The sequence below is a fragment of the Protopterus annectens genome, chromosome 1.part0 (assembly GCF_019279795.1).
Source record: "Protopterus annectens isolate FY-2018-M chromosome 1.part0, PAN1.0, whole genome shotgun sequence".
Taxonomy (NCBI): Eukaryota; Metazoa; Chordata; order Ceratodontiformes; family Protopteridae; genus Protopterus; species Protopterus annectens.
The window spans coordinates 1,787,790,722-1,787,816,913 of record NC_056725.1 but is presented as its reverse complement, the minus strand read 5'-3'; positions in this window follow the sequence as shown (position 1 = coordinate 1,787,816,913).

Below are 26,192 nucleotides of genomic sequence, written 5' to 3'. Positions count from 1 at the left end.
CCCTCTTGTAAATTTGCTTTATTCAACTGGACGTATAAGAGAATTTAAGTACCTTTATCTGCACTTTTTTTTCAAAAAATACAGTATTTAAATTGATTTTAACTGTGTTGCAGGAATATTAACTGAACTGGAAGTTTTGACTCTGCTCTTCAGTTAGTCCCACCCACTCTCCCTGTTTTTGTTTTGGTGTTAATCTTAGTGGCCTTGAAACTGCCCGCCCCTCTTGTAAATTTGTGTTTGGATACTCCTTCTGGGCCCATCTCATTTGCTCACTCAACTGAGTGCAGTGAGATCATATTCTGATTTCAGGCACTCCTACTGTGTACAAAGAGAGCATCTGGGAAACAGAAAAAAAATGTAAGCTTGTTTCCTGCCTTTCCTGTTAAGTAGTATAGACTATTTGTAGGCTTCTGAGCCCCCAAGCCCTTCTGTGTTGGAGGGAAGCCTTCTAGCTTAGTTTTTTTTTCTTATAACTAGCCAGTTTTCTAGTTTCAGCTCTCAAATCTGTTTCTTTGATCTCAGCACTTGTTCAGAAAAAAAAAATTCATCTGCTTTTACTGTACTTGTGTTTCTACCTACTTTATTTTACTTTTGCATCATCTTAAAAGTACTCAGTTGTATTTATTACTGCTTGGTGTAACTCATTCTAAGCCTTTTGGTTTAAACACTTGGGCTTCGGACCAGTTGTTTTGCACTGAGAGGGTTTGTGGTCTGCACTGTAGTGGCAGAACAGGTAGCTTACATCCTTCTAGGTTGGGAACTGCTGATTGAGGGCTCAGTGTCTGTTATTCTAAAAGTGTATTAATTCTGGTTTAAGCACTTGGGCTTTCAGGCCAGTTATTTTACATTAAGAGGGTTCGTGGTCTGCACTCTTGTGGGAGGAGAGGCTGGACTCTGCCCTTCTGAGCTGGGAATTTCTGGTTAAAGGCTTATAGTGCATGCATATCTGAACTGCTTCTTACTGAAGTTGGTGCGCCTTGTTTGCTGTGGCATAGACTGTAATCTGGCCTGCTGGATCTAGCTTTGTTTGTGTAACTTGAGCACTAATCCAGGCATTCTCTAAAGTATTCAATTGTATTTATTACTGCTTGGTAGTAACTTGATTAAAGTGTAGCTATCTTTCTAAGTCTTTTGGATTAAGCACTTGGGCTTCAGATCAGTTGTTTTACATTAGGAAGGTTTGTGGCATGCCCTGTGTAGGCAGGACAGGTAGCTTTCATCCTTCTAAGTTGGGAACTGCTGATTGAGAGCCCAGTGTCTGTTATTCTTAAAGTGTATTAGTTCCGGTTTAAGCACTTGGGCTTCAGGCCAGTTATTTTACATTAAGAAGGTTCGTGGTCTGCACTCTTGTGGGAGAAGAGGCTGGACTCTGCCCTTCTGAGCTGGGAATTTCTGTTTAAAGGTTTATAGTGCCTGAATATTTGAACTGTATCTTAGTGAAATTGGTATACCTTGTTTGCTGTAGCATAGACTAGATCCAGGCCTGCTGAATCTAGCTTTGTTTATATGCTTGTTGTTTGTTTGCTTGTTATTTCCCTGGAACAATAATTCCACCTAATACGCGGCTTCTCAGTGCTTCTGTGGATCACTAGTGATATCTGCATTGCTTACTGTACTTATTTCCTTGTTTCACTTGAAAGAAAGTTACTGTTTGTCGTTTTTGCATTTAAGTTACCTGTAACACATTGCACTTAAGTTACCTGGCACTTGCTCACTAAAGCAATTATATAAGTCAGCACTAAAAATTAAAAGCACTACACCCTCACTCCCCACTGGCCCTTGTTTTCAATTATTAAGGAATTCCCAATATTATTCTAGCATGTCCAAAGGTCAGTTGTCAATCTCCTCTCCGGTCCAGCTGGTGAATCTGGGAATCTTGAGGCAATGTTACAACTGCCTCATGTACACAGACAACCCTCTCCTCCTCCCAACAAATTCCAACACATGTGAGAGACGCAACCATATAGCCAAACTGGAGGCTAAGCTCTCTCAACTCAGTACTGGCATAACCAGTCAGGAGGAGAAGGAAACCACACTCACTACAATTCCAGTCTCACATAGACCTACCACGACAGCAAACCAAACACATAATCACACAAAACATACTCAGAGGCTCTAAATAAAGATCTGCCTAAGCAGCAGAGACCTCCAAAGCAGACACCCAAGCAACCGCTACCCCATAACAAAACACGTGCAACACATATCTCACAAAGCCAGTGTGCCGAACAGTCACAGCCCTTAAGACTAAACAACACACCTGATACACTTGTAATAGGTGACTCTATCGTCAGGCACACTGACGTCCCGCTCACCAGGCTGAACAAGGAGAGGGTCACGGTGAGCAGCCTGTTGGGTGCTAGGATCCGCCACATAACACAAGCACTCAGGTCACTCCAAGGCAAGTACAAATATGACTCAGTCATTGTCCATGCTGGTGTGAATGACCTGAGATGTACCTCCCTGGACTACATGAAAAGAGACATAAAGGAGCTCTCTGAGCATGTAGCCCAGGCCGGTATGACCCTGACCTTGAGTAGCATCTTACCCTCACCAAGAATGATGCCACAGTATGAAGACAAGATGATCAATTTCAACAATTGGCTTAAGTACTGGTGTCATTCAAAGGGGATCCAATGCCTGTCAGCTTGGGATGATATGCTCGACAAGCCACGATGCTTCTCTAGGGACGGCTTGCACTTGTCACCCCTGGGCTTTGGGATATTGGCAAAGGCTCTTGCTACCCCCATAGTGCCTTTTTTAAGCAAGGCTCAAAAGACAAACCCACATCCATAGGTATCACAAGGGTTAAGAAACTAAGAGTAATGCTACTCAACGCCAGAAGTCTAAACCTCAAGATGCACGCACTCGAAACTCTCCTTAGCATGGAGAACATCGATATCTGTGCAGTAACAGAAACCTGGTTCAGGGCTCCCGAGAGCACCCCAGCACTACCAGGTTATACCTCATACCATGCTTTTCGGCCCCAAAACTTGGACCGAACCACAACAGGAGGGGGAGTATCGATATTCATCAAAGATACCCACACCTCCAGGTTGGTGGCAAAGCACGAAGCATCAGAGACTATCCATGTGCAACTAACAGTGGGTAAAACTGCCTTCCAGTTTATAGCCTGCTACAGACCACCCTCCCAAACCCAGGAACCCCACTTGGCCTTCCTGAGAATACTGGAAAATATGAAGGTCTTTCCAAACACCATTATATTGGGTGACTTCAACTACCCAAACATAGACTGGGAGCATTACTCTAGCTCCAACACCCTAGCTCAAAGGTTCCTAGAATTTATAAACTCAAATGCTATGGAACAACTTGTTACCACTCCCACAAGATGGGAAAACATACTGGACCTGATCTTCACCAACATGGGGACTCTATGCTCCAGACCAGAAGTGTATCCCTCACTGGTAAGATCAGACCATAAACTAATCTCACTGGATATTCACATCCCGACCCCACCCCCTGCCCAGAAAACCACAGTGAAAAACTTCTCTAAAGCAAATTTCACACTCCTCAAAACTGAGGTGGAATCCTTCAAAGCCCCCGGGTCTGTGGAAAATACGGCCCAGACCGCAGAATCCTTTATAAATGCATTCTATGAACACCTTCAGAAATGCATGGATCATGCGATCCCAAATAAAACCAAGACCCAATCCTCCAAAGGCAGACGTCCTGTCTGGTGGACCCCAGCCATAAACAAACTATACAATAGAAGGAGGAAGCTACTAAATGATAGAGCAAAATCCCAAAAAGGGAAGGCATTACTGATCAGTATTAGCAAAAAACTACGGGCACTCATAAAATTGTCTAAGGCCACAGGACACTAAGGATAATCACAAGGCTTTCTTTAGTTATGTTAGGAACCTGGGTAGTAATTCCCAGATATGCTCAGAATTAGTCCAAAATGACAAAAAATACACTGAACCCACAGACATTGCCAACATCCTAGCTGACAGGTTCAGCACAAACTTCCCTCCCCCCCACCAAAAGGGCAAATATCTATCCCAGCAGAGTGCTGCCCCCCTGACATCTCAGATGCTCAGGTAAGAGCCGCCCTCTCCAAAGCAAAAAACACAGCATCAATGTGACCAGACGGTGTCCCGGGCTGCATCCTACATGGATTCCAAGAAGAGCTAAACCCAAACATAAAACTACTGTTCAATCTCAGCCTTACTACAGGATATATGCCCAAAGAGTGGCGTACAGCAACAGTGGTCCCTCGCCATAAAGGTGGTGCCTCAACGGATCCTGGAAACTATCGCCCCATAAGCCTGACTAGCTTGGTCTGCAAAGCTATGGAAAGGATCATCATGGACCTCATAAATAAAGATATTGGGGACCTACAGACACTGGATCCTACCCAGTTCGGCTTTGTTAAGGGCAGATCCTGCCTCTTAAACCTGGTTGATTTCTTTGAAACAATCACCAAGGCCATTGACGAGGGGAAGGTGGTCCACACAGCCTACCTGGACTTCGCAAAAGCCTTCGATACAATACCCCACTCGGGTATTATAGATAAGCTCACCAGCTTAAATATAAACCCCTATGTCACTAGATGGATAGCAAACTGGCTCAAGGACAGAACCCACATGGTTAGAATTGCTGGAGCCATGTCAGACTCCAAACCAGTTACAAGTGGTGTCCCAAAAGGCTCAGTCCGGGGACCTCTCTTGTTCGGTATATATTTCTCGGAGGTACAGGCCAACATGGAATGACTGTGGCTGACCAAGTTCGCAGATGACTGCAAACTGGGCGCCATAATCGACTCTCCAGCCGACACAAGCATCCTCCAAAAGGGCCTCATAGAAACAGACAACTGGTGCCAGAGCCATGGCCTCAAGCTAAATGCCAAAAAGTGTATAGTCATCCCCTTTGGCAAAAACAAAGTGCCCACAAATTACCACATAGGTGGTAATCCATTAAGTACAGAAGAAGAAATTAGGGACCTGGGGACCCAAGTTGATAGCAATCTCTCATTTGACAACCACGTGGCCAAAGTGGTTAGAAAAACATTTTATATAGCCCACCTAATCATGAAGGGATTCACATCTAGATCAGGGGAGGTCATCGTGCCTCTTTACCCATCCCTCATCAGGCCCATAATTGAGTACAATGCCCTTTTGGGATGTACCTTACCAGACACCTGCAGCAACTGGAAAGACCCCAAAAGTACCTCATCAAGAGGATCAAAGGGCTCAAACAGATGCCATATGCTGCCCGGTTAAAGAAACTCCAGCTCTACTCAGTGGCATACCACCTGTTCAGAGGCGATCTGTGCCTGACGTATAAAGCCATGTCCAACCCGGAATTAATGGACATGCTGCACCTCAGAAAATCCAAATCCCATCGAGCTATGCGCTCGAAAGACTTGAACCTCAGCACTGAAATAAATAGGACATGCTGGTGGGACAGATTCATAACCCAGAGGCTCCCTTCACTCTGGAATAAAATCCCAGTCCAGGTTAGGCAGAGTCCCTCATTGACTCTCTTCAAGAGGAATCTTGATGAGTGGATGGGAGATCGTAGGTTTACCCCGGGTATCACTTCTGTGTCACTGTTAGACAGAGGCACAGTATACTAACCTCGAACAAGGGCATAGCAAAATAAATTTAAAATGGGTGGCGAAAGCCAAACACATTCTGGCTAGGCTTATAAATGCCCTAGGGCAGATAGCCTAGTATGAACCTATGAACCTATGAACCTATATACATGAAAATACATTGTAATTTCATCAGAAACTTTCATTTAAACCTGGTTTAAACAAAGCCAAGAATTAATGATTCACATTTTTTTCTTTTTGATCTAAAATCCTATGTTTCTTACCATCCGATATATCATCCCCCCTTAAACTATCAATACCAATAAAATGAAGTGAGCCCCACTATGTTCCATTATATGTTTATGGAGGGCACTTCTACTCTGTTTGCAATTCAAATCACTAATATGTGGTGTTATTCTATGATTAAATGGCCGTGATGTTTGTTCCACATAGAAACCTCTACACTGACAAAGTGTCACATAAATTACCCACTCCTTACGACAGGTAATTAAAGAACGGATATCAAATACCTTATTAGTACTGATGGAGGCGAATGATTTAGTTTTGGATACAACTTTACAATAAGTGCAATTCCCACAAAATGTACATATATATATATATATATATATATATATATATATATAAAAAACAACCTCTTACTGCAAGACATTTGCAAAAAGCCCGACAAAGTGGGGGGCTAAAGGGCAAACAATAGTGACATCTTTGAAATATGGATGTCATATGCGTAGAAGTCTGCTAGAGTGGCATGGTATGCTTTAACATACAATTCCAGATAGATTCCAGGTCTGAAACACAAATGAATGTCATTATTTACTGATATCAATACTCACATCATCCCAGTGATTCCTCAGAAACCCATAACTGTTTTGGGCAATAGACCAAACATATGAGCCACGCATCTGGGCAGTGTCTAGACATACATAACTCTCATATGTACAGATTTTCACAGAATGTCCAGGGTGTGTGACCATATCCATGGCCACTGCTGCATACCACTTCCAGGATGCTGCTAAATCAATGGGATTATACCTGGAGTGCAGTGACTAAATAATTATATCACATACCTTTGAACCTCTTACTGCAAGACATTTGGTCAACACTCCTACCTAGTCCTAACCAACATGAGTAGCCACTGTAGCACTCCTACAGTGTCATACTCCTTGATAATATCTGACCACATAGTCATCACTGTTCAAGTCACCATCTCCCCTGCTCCCCCTTTACAGTTTGTGGCTGTGACAGTGCAGTGGTAACTGCCTGTGGGTTGGGATGTCAGTCCCACTCTATCCATATGGAGGCTCATGGGCCTCTGATTCTCAACCACCCTCCCTGTCCAAGGTGTTTACATCCCACGTTTTATACACCACCCCTCTCTGCTGTCTTCTCTGTCCCCCTACCAAAACTATCTCCTAAGATGTAACTACAACCCTTCCCCAACATCCCACTCTCACCTAAAATAAAAACAGGGCATCTGTCCCGAAAAACATATAGCCCCATACATAGTCCGTTATGCACACGTGTTCACTGGACACATGTAATCCAGTCCAATTGGCTTGATAACAGATTTCTGTTGTGCTCACCTCTCTCTCTCTGGGGTTTGAGTGTTCAAGTTCACCTCTAAATTTCATATGGATGCACATCTGTTGCTGTATAAGAAATGGACAGCTATGGACCTTCCCTACACCAGTCATGCACATCCCTAGCTACCTTTCATATTGTTTTCCCCTATGCATGCCCCTTTTTCACCACTTTCCTATCACCACTTTTTCTTTTCTTTCAAAGAAATGATTGTGGGTGTAAGTGGGAGTAAGCGAGTTTGCGTGATGCTAAGTGAAGCCAAAACAGATTAAGCATCTCTAAGGGCTACCCATAACTTGGCATCGCTTAGCGACATACAAACCTGTGCACATCTATTTAAAGCCACTTAAAACTGATTTAACCACTCTGTCGCCATCAGCCACTTTTCTGCCTAGCAACAAAATAGTCAGCGTTGCCAAGTTTCAAACGCAGGACTGTATATACTATAGTCAGAGGAATGTACCACTACACCATTTGCACTGCAGGACCTTCGGATAATTTTTCAAACATATCAGTAGAGTCATTCAACAGTAGGAAAAAAGCTGTGTGGAATCACTCAGGTTTTGTATATATACCTGTACATAGTATATATATATATATATATATATATATATATATATATATATATATATATATATAAATTCAGACTTCTTTTAGGCGTAGTAATTAATACTGAGCTAGTAGAAAGGAAATAAAAACTCAGACACTGAATAGATGATTAAGCTTTCGCTCTTATTCAGGTGGAAGAGCTTCTATATGTACATAACAGGTAGTACAGTCATATTCAGAACCATACCTCTCAACCTCTTAGTGCAAGACATCTGGGCAAAGGCTGTCAAAATGAGGGCACAATGGGCCAAAACTAGGGACATATGTTTAATATTGCTATTATAAATGTAGAAAGTTGCTGGAGTAACAGGGTTTGTGTCAGCATACATTTTCTGAAATATATGAGGTCTGACACTGAAATGTATGTTATCATCTACCGACAGAAATCCTCCCATCATCACAATGATTTACCAGAGAAATACAAATAATTTGTTGAACAGACCAAAAATATGAGCAATAAACCTGGTCATTCTGAAACAATCCAGCCAGTTGACAGGTATGCTCAGAACCCCTTAGTGCAACTAATCTGGACCAAGCTTGACAAAATGGTAAAAAAAAACATGAAAGTAGGGACATATCTGAAATACTTGAGTAGATAAGCTGAGACACTTGCTGCAGTAAAAACGTCTCTAATAACATATATTGACTAAAATAGCACAAGTGCAAGACTCAATTGCTTCTCAGTAGTCAGTAACTTTTATTCTCACATCATCCCACTGATATGTCAGAAATACACAACACTTATGGGGACCAGACCAAAGATATGAGCCAGGACACCCAATGTATATCTGGACATAACATGACATTAGGGAAACTACACTGAGCTGCTAAGCATGTCACCAAGCACCGTCCAAACTATAATCAGACTGACTCAACACTACCCCAAATCAGCTATGGGGAATTACACATGCATTTGAAAATGTATCAGGCACTACAGGGATGTAATAGTAGTGAAAAACAGACACTGATGTGACAGTGCATACCCACAGCCAATTTCACCACAGTCACAGTGACATCCTGTTAAGCCAAATGAACACTAGAGTATAATGACTGTGTGAACAAAAATATCATATTTGCCACTCACACACTACTCCTACATATAGTGCCCCAAGTCACAGTGTAGTAGGAATCCTGAGGTGGTACAGGACATGTTTCAGTCTGCCCCTACACACATATACAGCTGACAGACTACCAGAAACTGGAGCAGCATGGTCAGTTGGATAGAAGAGGAACCATGACACTTACATCTACCCCCTCCCTACACAGCCCAACTAACATTTACACACTACACTGCTACACTATCCTGACAGTCTGTTAACAATCACCAAACATACACAGACCTCTCAACTGTACAGATTCCCACAGAATGTCCTGGCTTTGTCCTCATATATATATATGGCATCTTCCTCATAACATGTCTGCTATTCTGCTACATCACTGGGATGATATCAGGAATGAAGGCAATAAATAATGATATACCATAACTGTCAGTCTTTTACTGCATGACATCTGGACAAAGACTGACATACTTGGGGAACAGACACCCCAAAACAGGGTCATAATTGAAATATTACTGATATAAACTGAAAAGTTGCTGGTGCTACAGGGTTTGTTGTCACATATCTTTTCTGTGGGATATGAAGTCACAGACACAAATGGATGTTAGCATTTACTGACTACAATCCCCAGAGTATGTTACTGGTTTGCCAAGGTCATAAACTGTCTGAGAAATATACCAAACATAAGAGTCAAACCTCTGGCCATTCTGTGGATAGCCCTACATTTGAGAGTTATGTCAACCACATAACACTATCTTAAAATCACACAGAAAATCCATGTCCACTCAAACCCTATTAAACTAGCATTAAGCCAACTGTATAACAACAATACTTACATTCTGTCCATAAGTCTGGAACCTTCTCCCTCATCTTGTTGGGCTATCTCCACATTTTTTGTTGTAAGAAGTATTTCCAACTACCCTCTGTGATGCTGTTATCCACACACCTCCATGATGTCCACCTCACAGGCAAGGAAAAGGGGCAATGCCCACATGAACTACTCAATTATAGGAGTGTGTTGGCATGCCATTGGCTATAGGAATGATGACACAGCTGTTCTGCATGCAATTAGCAAGTGGGGGACACCCATTGGTGCACAGACCATCACCTGCTCATGAGCATTACCTACAAAAAGCAAGCTGCTGCCTATGCAAAACAGGTGTATACCTCTACATCTGTAGACAGTGAGAGAGTGAAAGAGACAGAAACAGAAATGCATATTGAAAGCAAAATTAACAATACTTTGGAAAAAAAGGTATGTCAAACAAGTAAGCAGGTAATGGAATGCAGTTGGGGGTATGTAATTATGGGAAATATGTTTCAATAAGACTTGCTGTACTGATATATTGCTGATCAGCACCTATGGCCTTAGCATCTAGGTCTGTCTGCAGTGACACAGATCACATCTCAGCCCCCTGAGTCACCCCAGGAAAGGACAGCTCACATATGACTACTACTGGAGTGTCTGTTGAACAATACTGACTGTGACACTGCTAGGCCAACTAGGGGGATGTTGTAAAATATCCATATGTTACTTGTGAATACAGCTATGACACGCATGTTTGTCTCACAAATCTAAGAGACCTATACAGGGTATGTGCATAGTAAACTGCCGTTGCAGATGTGTCTGTTGAACTGCATGTGATATACAGAGCTAATACCATTCAAATGTCCAGTGTTATGCACACTGACCATATGTGTGCCTCATAATTTTAGTCATTTACTCAGAGTTCTGTTATGTCTGGTAAATCATTGGCAAATCTGTGAAGACTGACATTAGAACATAATAGCATACATATGAGTGTCAGACATACTCCAGGCTATGTCTGTGAATGCAAAGCCTACTGTGCTATCAACTGACTCAAGTGTGTTACAGCAAAATTAATAAGGTGTCACTAATTTTGGGCCATTGCCCCCATTAATGTGTGTCATCCTCCAGATGTTCTGCTATAACAGGTTGAGAGGTATGACTGAAGCAGCAAGATTATAAATACAGTGTGCCATACTGACATAGAACAGAAATGTATGTCAGGTATTACCTGTGCACATGTATGTATAAGTAGGTGTAGCTGGAAGCCTCAAAACAACAGACATGAAATGCTAAACATCAGGTAAATAAGCTGTACATGTTGTATATGTGTGTAATCTTAGTTTCTGTGCATCCAACAAACATAACTTTCTACAGCTACTAGTTTTTGCATTGCCCTGACACAGACATGGGTACTAGAATAAGCATGATTATCAGGTTGAAAATGGAGAGGTGTCCAACTGTGTTATGACCTTGTGTCCATGCCCACTACAAACAGCTATATGAGCACCTACATAGCTGTATGGACTCAGCTATACCTGACTCGTAAAACCTGCCTCCACCAAGGTAGAGTAATGCCCTTTGCTGCACAGCAGCAATACACAAACCACATAATTGGTCCCTATAGTGGCTGTATAGGGCCAAATAGGAGCAAGCACTGACTTGGAAGCAAGTCAACCTGTATCTGAACAAGCATATGAGGTCACAGGTGAATTACTGTAAGGCTAACTATGAGTACAAATTGGACACATCCACCAAGGCCAATCACAAGGCAATCTTCACACATGCCTTCAATCTCAGAGGCAACAACCCAACCCACCCTGTACTGGTGGTCAATCACTCCACATACACACACAGCATAGCTATAGCCAACCCGCTGCAGACAGGGTAAGAGAAAACCCTTCTGTCCCACCATCAGTACAGGTGGATATGTACAGCACCCACACCCCTCCTCTCATCATCAGGAAGCAGGTCCATAATGCCTAATCAAAGGCAACAACTGCATGTCTCCATGGGAGCTGATAACATCCCTGTCTGCATCCTACATGAAGTCAGACAAATACTCCCAGCTCCCTTACACACTGTACGTAAGCAAAGCCTGAGCAACATTGACATCCCATCTGCAAGGAAGATGGCCACTGTCATCCCTCTACGCAAAGGTGAAAGATGAATGGTGGATTATGCAATTTACTGGCCCTCACTGGGGAAACATGACACATCAGGACCAGGAGTGTAATGCAAGCTCATACTGTGCTGATAGATGACAGGGGTATGATGTGGTCATAAGTGGTGGTTAATGCTAGTCAATGTTGATGTGCAGCTTATGTAAATAATGTTGACCAATGTATGCAGTCCTGTGATGTGTTTTCCTGCTTATGTCTTCCAGGTGACATGCAGCATGCAAGGCAGCCAGTGTACACTGCAGCTGAAACTGCGGCCATCACTGAGATGATAATCAACCACCATGGGGTGATGTTTGGCCATGGCCAACAGAATATGTGGGAGTGGACTGCCCTGTGGAACAAACTTGTCCACAGAGTAAATAACTTAGGCCACCGTGGAAGCACATACGATCAGGTCAGGCATTGGGCAATTGACCGGATACAGCATGCCTGGCAAAGGGATGCTGCTGTGGCCAGGGACCGTTCTGCCACAGGTAGGGGTACTGCTACACAGGTCCACTTACACCAATGGAGGAGCTCCTTGCCAACCTTGGGGCAGCCACTACATGCCAGTAAAGCCAACACACACAAGTCGTGGAGATGGGTGGTACCCAGACAACAGGCAAGGAGTGTCCAAGTAAGGCCCCAGTGCACATCAATTGAATACTGTAGTAGTCACAGTAGCTTCCGTAGAGTATCTAGATGCATATGTCAGGTCAAACTGCATTTGTGGGTGGGGTTTTGTAATGCACACAAGTGCACATCTATGGTAAAGGACAGCAAATTGTGTAGTATCAGAGCTTGTACTGTACATGTGCAGAAAAGTAGCATTCATCTTGTACCAATGCCACATGTGTGTCTGCTGACAGCACCTCTCCCTCACAACTACATAGGTACCTCTGATCTGGATGTGGGACAGCAGCCTGAAGCCAGTGTGTATGATATTGTCCCGTTGTGGCTCAACAATACCCCAGGCATGATAAAGTCATGCATTTTACCATGCACACAACTGTTACTTTTAGCCATATTGCGATATGTGCATGTTCACTTGTGGTGGGGTTAACTGCATTGCTTCAGAGTGGTCATCATAGGGGCCTATTTGCAAGAGATGTTGCATATCCATAGCATACCTCACAACCTGTCAGTGCAAAAAATATGGACAAAGACTGACAAAATGGGGGGACAAAGGGACAAAACTAGGGACATATTTGAAAATAACTCTTATACAGTACATATAAAAAGTGTACACATCCCTGTTAAAATTCCAGGTATTTGTGACATACAAAAATGAGACCGCAATAAAACATTTCACAACTCTTCCCACCTTTAATGTCACCTATAACCTATACAATTCAATTGATAAACAAACAAATTTGTTAGGGGAACAAGTATGAAAAATAAAACATGTACAAGAAGCTAGATGCATATGCCTGTACAGCCTGAAGCTGATACTTTGTTGAAGCAGCTTTTGATTTAATTACAGCATTACATCTTCTTGTGTACATACCTGCCATCAATTACAGAGACTCCTTGATTAACAAAGAATAATGGTCAGCTGTCCTACTTGGATTTTTCAGATATTTACTCAGTTGCCTGCTACAGCAACAGCCATGGTTTGCAGAAAGCTTACAAAGCTTCAGAGGGAACTCATTGTGGAAAGGTATCAGCCTGGAGAAGGAAACAAAAACATTTCCACAGCATTGCATATACCATAGAACATGGTGAAGACAGCCATCAAAAGGTGGAGAAAATATGGGACAACAGTGACATTGCGAAGAAGTGGACATTTCTCCAAATTTGATGAGAAAACAAGACCAAAACTGGTCAGGGTGGCTGCCAGGAGACCTACAGCAATACTAAAGGAGTTGCAGGAATCTCTGGCAAGTACTGGTTGTGTACTACATGTGACAACAATCTTCTGTATTCTCCATATGTCTTGCCTATGGGGTAGAGTTGGAATATAGAAGCAATTTCTCACACCAAACAACATCCAGGCCTGGCTAAATTCTGAAAAACAGTATATCAAGTCTCTCAAAAGCATCTGAGAAAATGTGTTATGGTCTAATGAAATCAAGGTTGAACTTTTTGGCCACAATTCTGAAAGGTTTGTTTGGCGCAATAACAGCACTGCGCATCACCAAAAGAACACCATCCCCACGGTGACACATGGTGATGGCAGTGTCCTGCTTTGAGGTTGTTGTTCATAAGCTGGAACTGGGGCTTTAGCCAAGTTGGAGGGGATTATGAACAGTTTCAAATACCAGCCACTTTTGGCCCAAATTCTTCAAGTGTCTGCTAGATAGCTGTAGATGTAGAGGAATATCATCTTTCCACATGACAATGACCCAAATCATACATCCAAATCAACAAAAGAATGGCTTCACCAGAAGATATTCAATGTTCTGGACTGGTCCAGCCAAAGCCCACACCCACATCCAATAGAAAATCTGCGGAGTGACCTAAAGATGGCTGTGCACAAGAGATGCCCTCGCAATCTGACAGAGTTGGAGGGCTTTTGCAAGGGAGAGTGTGCAAATATTGCCAAGTCAAGATGTGCCATGCTGATGGGCAACTTCCCAAGAGGACTGAATGCTGTAATTAAATCAAAAGGTACTTTAACGTGTTAAAGCATTACTTTTAAAAATAAAAAAACTAAAGGCAAAAGGTAATTAAAACTTCCACTGAGGATTTATTAACTCCCAAAACAATGAATAAAGCGCTTTCGTTTTGCTTCAATGAACAAAACTTCATCAGACTAATACACAAGTCACAAGCATTCATTTTAAATGGAACAAAAGTCACATGATATCCTAATTAACTCCAAAGTAACAATTTGTTCACTGATTCAAGTTAATAAAAAACATCAAGGCCCCTACTAAGAAAAATCAGTCCCTTTCTGAAATCCATACATGCTACAGACATTTGTACAAAAAGGTAAAACTTAGTCCATTCAAATAATTATTCTAAAAGAAATACATTCACATATATGTTTTGCTATGTAAAAACAGCAAAACAGTGTGTGGGTTTCTACCTTTGTAAACGTCTTAATTTCAAGATGCAAGCTACTGAGCAGGCATCATTTAAGTCAGGTTGACAACAGGCATTTAATCTTATTTGCCACAATAGCTCTTGTAGCTCTAATTTTAGGGAAATGGGGTCCACCTTTAGGATCTTGTTCAACTTGATCAATAATCCTAAACACAAAGTTATGGTTGGGGTGTTCATGCACATGCTTGGCCAAGGCATTCTCCATCTTCTATTTTTTAATGCTGTGTATATGTTCATATACCCTTTCCTTCAACTTTTGGTCAGTTTTACTGACATAAAAACAGGGACATAATTTACAGGTAGCTAAATAGACCATACTTTTAGAACAACAATTACACCTTTTATTACAAGAGTACCTTCTGCCTCTTATACTAAATGTTGCTCCCACATGTCAAAGTATTAGTTTAAGGGTGTGCACATTCATACAACCAGCCTACTGTACGTATTTCATTTGCTATGTGCATGTTCTTCAATTGGATTGCACAGGTTATAGGTCACATTAAAGGTGGGAAAAGTTATGACATGAATTCTGTGGTCTCATGTTATATATCACAAGAACCTGGCATGTTAACAGGGCTTGTGTACACTTATTATATCCACTGTAAGCTTAGAAAGTTGTAAGAGTAACCGGATTTGTTTTAACATACATTCACTGCAGGTTTTAAGGTCTGCAACTCAAATTATGTCATTAATTAGTGGCGCCAGTCCACAGATAATCTCAGTAATGTATCGAGGAACAAACCAAAAATATGAGCCACACATCTAGACATTCAGCAAAACTTTGTACAATTAAGAGGTATGTTCTGTAGGAGTTGCCACTGTGCTATATAGGTGAACAGCAATAATGTGTACATGGGTGCAGTGTGTGCTAAGTGAAGGCCCATCACCTACTAACACTACTCATGTATCCCAGAGGTGTATATTAGTAGTAACATTAAGAGGAAAGGGCTGCACTGCAAGATGTTGAGGGCCTGTCCAGAGTGTATATGTTGTGGTCTGACTGTGTGTCGTGAATGTCACCAGTTTGCTATTGTGAGGTCTGTGTGATGCCTTTGTACCACCTCATCTGTATGTGTCTGTGTGTGTGTCCGTTTGTGCATGTGTGTGTGTGTGTGTGTGTGTGTGTGTGTGTGTGTGTGTGTGTGTGTGTGTGTGTGTGTGTGTGTGTGTGTGTGTGTGTGTGTGTGTGTGTGTGTGTGTGTGTGTGTGTACCAGCAAATGTTATAGTGCAGGTATTAATTTACATATGTTGTCTTCCCCTTACAAGTAGACATGGCGGTCATAGTCAAGAACCACAAAAAGTAAAAAAAAACAATAAAAACCAACAAAAACCAAGCGACTTGTAACCAAAGGATATCACCACTACAGATGATCCCCAAAAGAAATTTATTTAGCACTTCCATCTTATTTGCATCAAAAGACTTCATGAGAATGAAGAAAATAATAAAATCATACAATATAAAACACCACATATAAATCACATGATCATAATCCACCAATAACATTAAAAATCTAATCAAGCAATTAATTTACTGCTTAGCAACTAAAAACAAACATAAAATACAATACGAACATAGCCTAAGGAAGCTACTTATGCTGAAAGTGTCATTCAGGCCAGGAACAACATGAGCATTTAACTTGATTTGCCAAAGAAGCTCCTTTAATTCCACCATGTCAGCCCAAGGCTAGCCCCGGGGATCTTTCCTAACCCCTTCAATACCAAAAACACGAAACTGATGGTTAGGGTAACATTCATTGTATTTGTACAAAGCATTATTAATTTTCATATTATGCATATCCCTAACATGTTCATGAATTCTTTCCCTGAACTTGCGAACAGTTTTCCCAACATAAAACCTCTACATTGGGAACAGATAGCCACATAAATAATCCCACTTGAATTACAATTAAACATACCATTAAGTTTAATAGTCAAATGACTGATCCTAACTTTTTCAGAGGTTATCGTAGCCTCTCCTGCTCAGAATCTGATGTCAGTGTCTCTGCAGACTGTGACCACATTTACCCCCACATGCACTACTGTCCTGACACACGATGGCATGATGGCAGTACTAGTTAGGCACAGGTGGGGTTGTCAGGGGCTGAGTCTGTGCAATTGGTTGGCATCCCACAGTCATCCACAATGTCCCCGTACACAGTCACATTGCCCACACATACCCTGTCCCCAGCAGCCACAGATAATGGACAGCTGGTGGGTGGTGGCACGGAACAGGCTAGTGTGGTGACTATGGCAAGTGTGTGTAGACAGTAGCCATAGCCAGAGTGCAGGAGAGGTCCCACACAGACAGATGGACAGGGGAGCTCAAAGGAGGACTGCTGCCCATCGAGCCTCTGTTGCAAGTGCTACAGCAGGAGTCACCAGACACATTTTTCGGGCTGTCATGGATGCACAGGCACATAGTGAATGCAACGCCAGACAAATACTCAGGGTCTTGGATGCAACTCTTCCTGGCTTACTTGATGACATACATGACCTTGTTGAGGCCACATGTCAAAATACTGAGATCACGAATACATGGTGGGGTGAGACCTTTGCAAACCTTGACCATGGAATGTCTGTGCTGCAGTGTATGATGGGAGATGGACATCAGCCATGTGGATGTAGGTCAGCACCAACATCAACTGAGAGTTTACGTGGCCATGCATCTTCACACTCCCGTAGTGGCAGTCCAACCAGCAGTACTGCAGGGGAGGTGCAGTCCACACCACAACGGAGCAGGCCATGTGCACGTGGTCCTAGCCAGTCCCATCAGGGACACAGATACAGCAGACAGCAGACAGCAGTCACCATCATGGAGTAATACTGCATCTGGCCTTGGGACTGGTGGTGCCAGTGAGTCCCCTGGCAGGACCAGTTCACGTGTCCGTAGCCAGAGATGGTGAACTGTACACCCTGCCATGTACTGTCCACAGCTGTCCAACATACCGTTGTGTAGAGCAGTCACATGGCATGACTATGTGGATACAAACACACATCACCATCACAGCCAGGTCACCTCCAGACATAGACACACCACCTCTGCAAGGCCCATTCATTATACACTCCTCCAAACACACACACATGATGTCAGCCATATGGCCCAGCCTAGGGCTCTGACAAACCCACACAACACCCTGTGCATATGATGATACCTGTGCCACATCCCTGTCATCCATACCACTGATGCAGGGACATGCTAATATGGTTCTGATGCACTGGGTGACTTAAGTACAGTTTAGCTATGTAATGCTGTGTAAGGTGCTGTCAGCTGGCATTTGTAATGGGTATACATTGGAGTGTGTGTACCTTTTCAGCCATGATGTATTATTGGTGTTAGTAATGCTGACTGAATGTAGTCTCACATGCTGTATTCTGTTTGTGTTCTAGGTGTCTGTGTGTCAGCAGGATGTGGCCCAGCAGATATTGCCAACAAGGGGTATGGCAGAGTGGTAACACATCGACCATGTCACAGCTGAGGTACAGTTGTATATCTACTCATTTACCAGGTCTGTGTAACAGTTACTGCTTGTGTCACAGAGCTTAAAGGGCCGAGGGGTGTATACAGGGAAGTCTATGGTGGTTGACATCAGCAGCCCTTGCAAAGTGGGCAATGGTAAGTTTAGTGGGTGGAACATACCTCTGCCCCCAGAGGATATTGTGTTGACCAAACACACAGAAAATACTGTTCCCACACACACACACACACACACACACACACACACACACACACACACACACACATGCATAGGATCACAGTTGCCAGTGTTGGATTTGGAGCCCCTACCCATCTAGTTAGTGGTACTTCAGTGTTATGCAGTTATTGCAGGTGGTACATAACTAATAGTGTGATGACTGTCCCAAGGTACCTATAAAGTGAATAACATCACATGCTTTTGTGAGGTATGGCAATGGGGGGAGTACTGGGTGAGGGAGGACTCATTAGGCTGTCATCTACGAGTCTACACACTTACAAACAGTGCTATACACACCAATGCATGCACACACACAATTCCCAGTACTGACATTAGCAGCCCTGCCTATCATGTTATTCATTCCATACTGTTACATAGCTGTTGCATGTAGCACAGGGTTTATAGGGCTGAAGAGTGTCTACAAATACCTCTATGGTAGATGTGAGCAGCGGCCTTTGCAAAGTAGAACTTGGGATGTGTACTGGGAGCACTATGGCCTAAAACTGTAAACCACAGCCACCCAATGTATATAGCTATCACTCAAACACACACACACACACACACACACACACACACACACACACACACACACACACACACACACACACACACATTTGCTAGGACTAAGAATAGACCCTCTCCCTATCTAATCATTACTACTACAGTGTTATGCATTTAGCACATGCTCCACAAAGCTTACAGGGTCAAAAGTGTCCCAAGGTAATTCTAAGGTGAAGAACATCACCAGTCCTTGTAAAGTATGGCAATGGGTGATTTACTGGGTGAGAATGGACCTAACATACTAGAACCTAAAGTTATACACACTTACAAGCACAAATACACTCATACACACATACACACAGTTGCCAGGACTGAGATTAGCAGCCCTGCCTATCTTGTTAGTCAGTCCATACTGTTACATAGTTCCTGCATGTGGCATGGGACTTATTGGTCTGAAGACTGTCAACAGATACCTCTACGGTTAATGAAGACAGCGGATCTTGTAAAGTGGACCTTGAGATGTGTACCAGGAGTACCATAGCCTAAAAATGTAAAACCCACCCCCACAATGGATATAGTTCTCACTCAAACACATACACAGGATACAGATCTCGCACAAACACACACACACACACACACACACACACACACACACACACACACACACACACACACACACACAGACACACAGACACACAGACACACAGACACACACACACACACACACACACACACACACACACACACACACACACTCACACACACACGCACACACACATGCACATTTTCCAGGACTGAAATTAGAACACCTACCTATCTAGTTATTGCTACTACAGTGTTATGCATTTCTTTCACGTGCCACAGAGCTTATAAGGTGAAGAGTGTCCCGTGGTTTTTCTAAGGTGAACATCACCAGCCCTTGTAAAGTATGGCAATGGGGAGTGTACTGGGAGAGTGAGGCTTCAGAATGCTGTATCCTACAAATATACACACAAATACACACACACATTTGCCAGGACTCAGATTAGAGCCCCTACCTAGATAGTCATTGGTACTATAGTGTTATGCAGTTACCGCACAAACCATGGAGTTTATAGGGTGAAGAGTGTCCCAAGGTACCTATAAAGTGAATAACATCACCAGACCTTGTAAAGCATGGCAGTTGGAGGTGTACTGGGTGAGAAGGGTATCAAACTACTTTCACCTACATGTTTACACACTGACAAACACATTTATACACACTAATGCGCACACACACACACACACACACACACACACACACACACTTGCTAGTAGTGAGATCCATAGGTTCATAAGTTCATAGGTGTGTACTAGGTGAATGGCCATGGAGCCTTTACAAGATTAGCCCATAGGATTACCCTGGCATCATACCACCTGACTTTAGTCCCCAATGTGTCTAATGAGTATAGCCACTGGAGTGATCCCCAGGGTGAAATTTCTATTCCCCATCCACTCATCCAGATTTCTCTTGAAGAGGGCCAGTGAGGTGCTCTACTTGACATGTATGTGAAGTCCATTTGATAGGGTGAGCAGTCTCTAGGTTATGAACCTGTCCCTCCAGCATGTTCTGTTGATTGTGGAAATAGGGTTGAGGTCTCTGGGGCATGTGGTGTGGATGGATTAGGTTCTTTAGATGTAACATTCCTGACAAAGCTGGGTCAGACATGGCTTTGTAAGTCAAGCAGAGATCACCTCTAAGTAGCCAATATGAGGCAGAGAATAGTTGGAGTTATTGGAGTCTGTCCATATAGGAAAAGTGTTTAAGACCTAGGATCCTCTCTGTGAGGTACTTTAGCAGCCTCTCCAGTTGTTGCAGGTGTCCAGTGAGGTACATGACAAATGGGCCATTGTACTCATTAATTGGCCTAATGAGAGGAGAGTAGAGAAAGACAATGGCCTCTTACTTCCCGGAAGCAATACTCTTTGTAATGAGATATGCCACATAGAAAGACTTTCTGAACACAGTGGCACTGTGTTGGTCAACAGAGAGCTTGCTGTCAACCTGTGTTCCCAGTTCTAATATAATGACTTCAATGTTCAGTGGACTATCATCAATGTGGTGATTTATGGGAACCAAGTTGTTCCCAAAGGGGATGGCATTGGGCTTAAGTCCAGGGTTCTGACACCAGTCATAGGTCTCAGTGAGGCCTTTCTGCAGGATGTCTACATCACATAGGGAGATAATAATACTACCCACCTTGCAGTCATCTGCGAACATTGTCAGCCAGAGTCCCTTCGTGTTGGGCTGGACTTTAGAGGCATAGCTACCAAACACGAGCGGACCCAGGACCAAACCCTGTGGAACTCCACTCATAACTGTTTAGCTGTCTGACATGGATTCCGCTGCTTTCATACCATGGGTTCTATCTGTGAGCCAGTTTGCAAGACACCTAGTGATATAGGGGTTGCCTAGCTTAGTGTGTTTGTCTATGATTCCTGAGTGGGGAATGGCATCCAAGGATTAGAAGGCCTGCCTATCTTGTTATTTATTCCATACTGTTACATAATTGTTGCACATGGCACAGATCTTATAGGGCTGCAGTGCAGAGTGTCTACAACTACCTCAACAGTGGATGACATCAGTGGGCCTTGTAAAGGGGACATTATGATGTGTACTGGGTGGACTACAACACAAAATTGCAAAACTCACCCCCCAATGGATATGGTTCAAACCCAAACACACCCTCACAGGATACTGTTCTCGCACACACACATTTGCTAAGACTGAGATTAGAACTCCTACCTATTTAGTTATTACTAATACAATGTTATGCATTTATCGCATGTGCCATGGAGCTTATAGGGTGAAAGGTGTCCCAAGGTACTACAAAGGTGAGGAACATCACTAGCCCTTGTAAAGTATGGCAATGGGTGATGTTCTGGGTGAGAGAGGCCACAAAATACTTTAACCTAAACATGTACACACTTACACATGCAAACACACTCACACACACAGTAGCCAGGACTGAGATTAGAACCCCTGCCAGACTAGTTATCTGTACTACAGTGTTACACAATTATCACACGCGCCACAGAGTTTGTAGGGCTGTGGGCTGCTCAAAGGTACATCTAAGGACATCAGCAGGACTGCTAAAGTAGGGCAATGGGAAGTGTACTGGGTGTGAATGGACTCAAAATCTTTAACACACACACACATACACACACACACACACACACACACACACACACACACACACACACACACACACACACGTGGGCTGCCCAAAGGTACTTCTAAAGACATCAGCAGAATTGCTAAAGTAGGGCAATGGGAAGTATACTGCATGTGAATGGGCTCAGAATCATTAAAATACACACACACATACACACACACACACACACACACACACACACACACACACACACACACACACACACACACACACACACACACACACACACACACACACACACACACACACACACACACACACACACACACACACACACACACACACACGTGGGTTGCCCAAAGGTACTTCTAAGGACATCAGCAGGATTGCTAAAGTAGGGCAGTGAGAAGTGTACTGGGTATGAATGGGCTCAAAATCTTTAATACACACACACTTTTACATTTGCCAGAACCCCCCCACACACACATTTTTACATTTGCCAAGACTGAGATTAGAACCCCCAGCTAACTAGTTATTTGTACCATAGTGTTACGCAATTATTGCATGCGCCACAGAGTTTGTAGGGCTATGAGCTGCCCAAAGGTACTTCTACGGTGACTGATATCAGCAGGACTGCTAAAGTAGGGCAATGGGAAGTGTACTGAGTGTGAATGGGCTCAAAATCTTTAACCTACAAACACACACACTTTTCCTTTTGGCAACACTGAGATTAGAACCCCTATCTAACTAGTCATTTATACTATAATATTATGCAATTATCGCATGTGCCCCAGAGCTTGTAGGGCTGTAGGTTGCCCAAGGGTACTTCTAAGGTGACTGACATCACCAGGACTGCTAAAGTAGGACAATGGGAGGTGTACTGGGTGTGAATGGGCTCAAAATCTTTAACCAACAACCACACACTTTTTCATTTGCCAGGACTGAGAGTAGAACCCCTAACTAACTAGTCATTTGTAGTACAGTGTTAAGCAATTATCGCATGCACCACAGAGCTTGTAGGAATGTGGGCTGTCCAAAGGTACTTCTAAGGTGACTGACATCAGTAGGACTGTGAAAGTAGGTCAATGAGAAGTGTACTGGGTGTGAATGGGCTCAAAGTCTTTAACTTACAAACACACACTTTTACATTTGGCAGGACTGAGATTAGAACCCGTATCTAACTAGTTACTTGTACTACAGTGTTACGCAATTATCGCACATGCCACAGAGCTTATAAGGCTGTGGGCTGCCCAAAGATAATCTAAGGTGACTGACATCAGTATGTCTGCTAAAGTAGGACAATGGGAAGTGTACTGGGTGTGACTGGGCTCAAAATCTTTAACCTGCAAACACACACTTTTACATTTGCCAGGACTGAGATTAGAACCCCTACCTAAATAGTTATTTGTACTGTAGTGTTATGCAGTTATCACACACCACAGAGCTTATAGGGCAGAGGCCAGTCCAACAGTACTTCTACAGTGAATGAAATCAGCAGATCTTGTGAAGTAAGACAATGGGAGGTGTACTGAGTGGGAATGGACTAATACACTTATTCCTACAGACACACCTCCACACACACCCACAGTTATATATGCTAGAACTGTAATCAGTGCCCCTACCTATCTAGTTATTTGTATAATAGTGTTGTGCAGTTATCACATGTGCTGCAGAGCTTACAGAGCGAAGTCAGTCCAAAGGTACTTCTAAGGTGAATGACATTAGCAGATCTTGTAAAGTAGGGAAATGGGAAGTGTACTGGGTGGGTAAGGCATCATAATACTTAGACCTACAGACACACACACATACACACAAAGGTAGGTGATGTGCTATTCCAACCCCCACCTCAGTACCATCAGACAATGAATCTCATCTTCATGCTGGCACATGCCAGTGGTTACGACTGTTATGCAACTGTCTGCAGCAGGACATCACACTATTGCATTCAGGGTATCTCTATGTATGACTCACTTTCTGTGTGTTTCTCCCTGTGTGTCTCACTCTATCACCATCTATCCCTCTCTGCCCCATGTCTATGTGTGTGTATGCTTGACATATTGCAATATGTTGCCTATATACATGTGTGTGTATCACACGCAACAGATGCAGCTATACCACATATGTGTCACCTACAACTGGCTGTGGGTAATCCTGCCTGATGGGTGTGTGTGGAGACAGTTAGGTTCACATAGCTGTGTATGCAAAGACATTTGCACAATACAGATTATATTTAAGCCCGATGTAGTTTCAGACATGGGCTTCACTTCTCTAAGTGTAGGAGCATGCTCAGTATGACCTCCTATAGTATGTGTGGGAATCCATTCCAGGAATAGTTGTACTCCAGTCCGGGGTATTGTGTGTTACAGTGATACCTTGCAACCTGTTTGTGCAAGATTTCTGGTGATAGGCTGCCAATATGGGGAAACAATGAGCCAAACATATAGGGTACTGTAATTATTGCTTTTAAAATGTATGAGTTGCTTGAGTTGCAGGGTTTGTTTTAGCCGACATTTTCTGACATATGTAATGTTTGACACTGTACTGTATTGTGTCATTACCTACTGACAGATATAATCGTATCATCACAGTTATTTACCAGAGAAATACAAGATGGATGACACACAGACCTATATTATGAGGGAAAGGCTAGACATTCTTGCACAATCCGGCCACTTGGGAGGTGTGGCTACAGCTGATTGACTGATGAAGCTGTGCAAAAGGTCCAGCACTTTGGTGATATACTGGCTGGGGATCTCCTGGTTGTGCGATATTCTTCTTACCTGAAAGGGAGGGGGGGGTCAATCACATACGCTAGTGCCAAATATGTGGACAATAAGCTCAAACCAATAATTAAAAGTGAGAAACAAATATGCCCAGACTCATGGGGGTTTTTGCATGGTATTAACAATTTGGAATTCAAAGCAGATTACAATTTCTTAACAGTAGATATAAAAGATCTATACACTGTTATCCCCCAAGAGCTGGGCCTAGATTAGGTCAGAGCTTTACTCACAGACAAAGGGACAGACAATAATGACATAAATGTCATTGAAACACTACTGCAGTTGGTTCTTTCCAATAATTCTATGTTGCTCAATGGCCAAATGTACAAACAAACATCAGGTATAGCCATGAGTGCACCCTGTGGTGGTAGTTTTGCTAATTGTGTATTAGCCTATTGGGAGCATAAATTTTTGTTTAAAAGCCACCTTTTTCAAACCTACACATCCTGGTACACGAGATACCAGGATGATATGTTTTTTATTTGGAAATGTGATGTTACTACTGTTTTACCCTTTATTAATGAAATTCGACAGCTTACTGATTTCTTGACTTCACCTATCAATTTGCAACTGATACTATCAATTTTTTGGATGTTTCAATATCTAAAGACAGAGCCCACAATAGATACAAAATCATATTTTTTAGAAAACCCACATACTCAAATACATTTCTACATTTTTCCAGCAGTCATCCCTTTCATCAAAAGAAAGCAGTAATGAAGGGGCAGTTGGTCAGGGCTGCCAGGATGGTGTCCTTAGAAAATGATTTCTTAGCAGAATGTAGACTTCTTAGAGATATGTTTATTAGCAGAGGATACCCCGTGAGACTATTTGATCAAATTTGTAAGTATTAAATAAAAGACAGAATGGCCACTTTCGGCCTATATTGAATAAGGGGTATAATTTGCCAGAAGCTTTATGTGATAAACACGGATACCACCATTATCACTACGCCAAGCAATAATTTGGCTTGCATTGGTCCTACATTCATAACCACATATTCTATTAATGCCAAATTTGTCTCAAATATATTATACAAAAATTGGTCTTTGATTTTAGAAGACACACACATTAATGGAAAGGTCGATCAGCCTTTGCATATATCATATAGACGAGGGCAAAATCTAAAGAATCTTGTAGAATTACAAAGCAAGACAGTTCAAAATAGGGGGATGTTAAAATGTGGGCATTGCAATCAATGTCAGCACATTATAACTGGGCATACATTTAATATAAGAGGTAA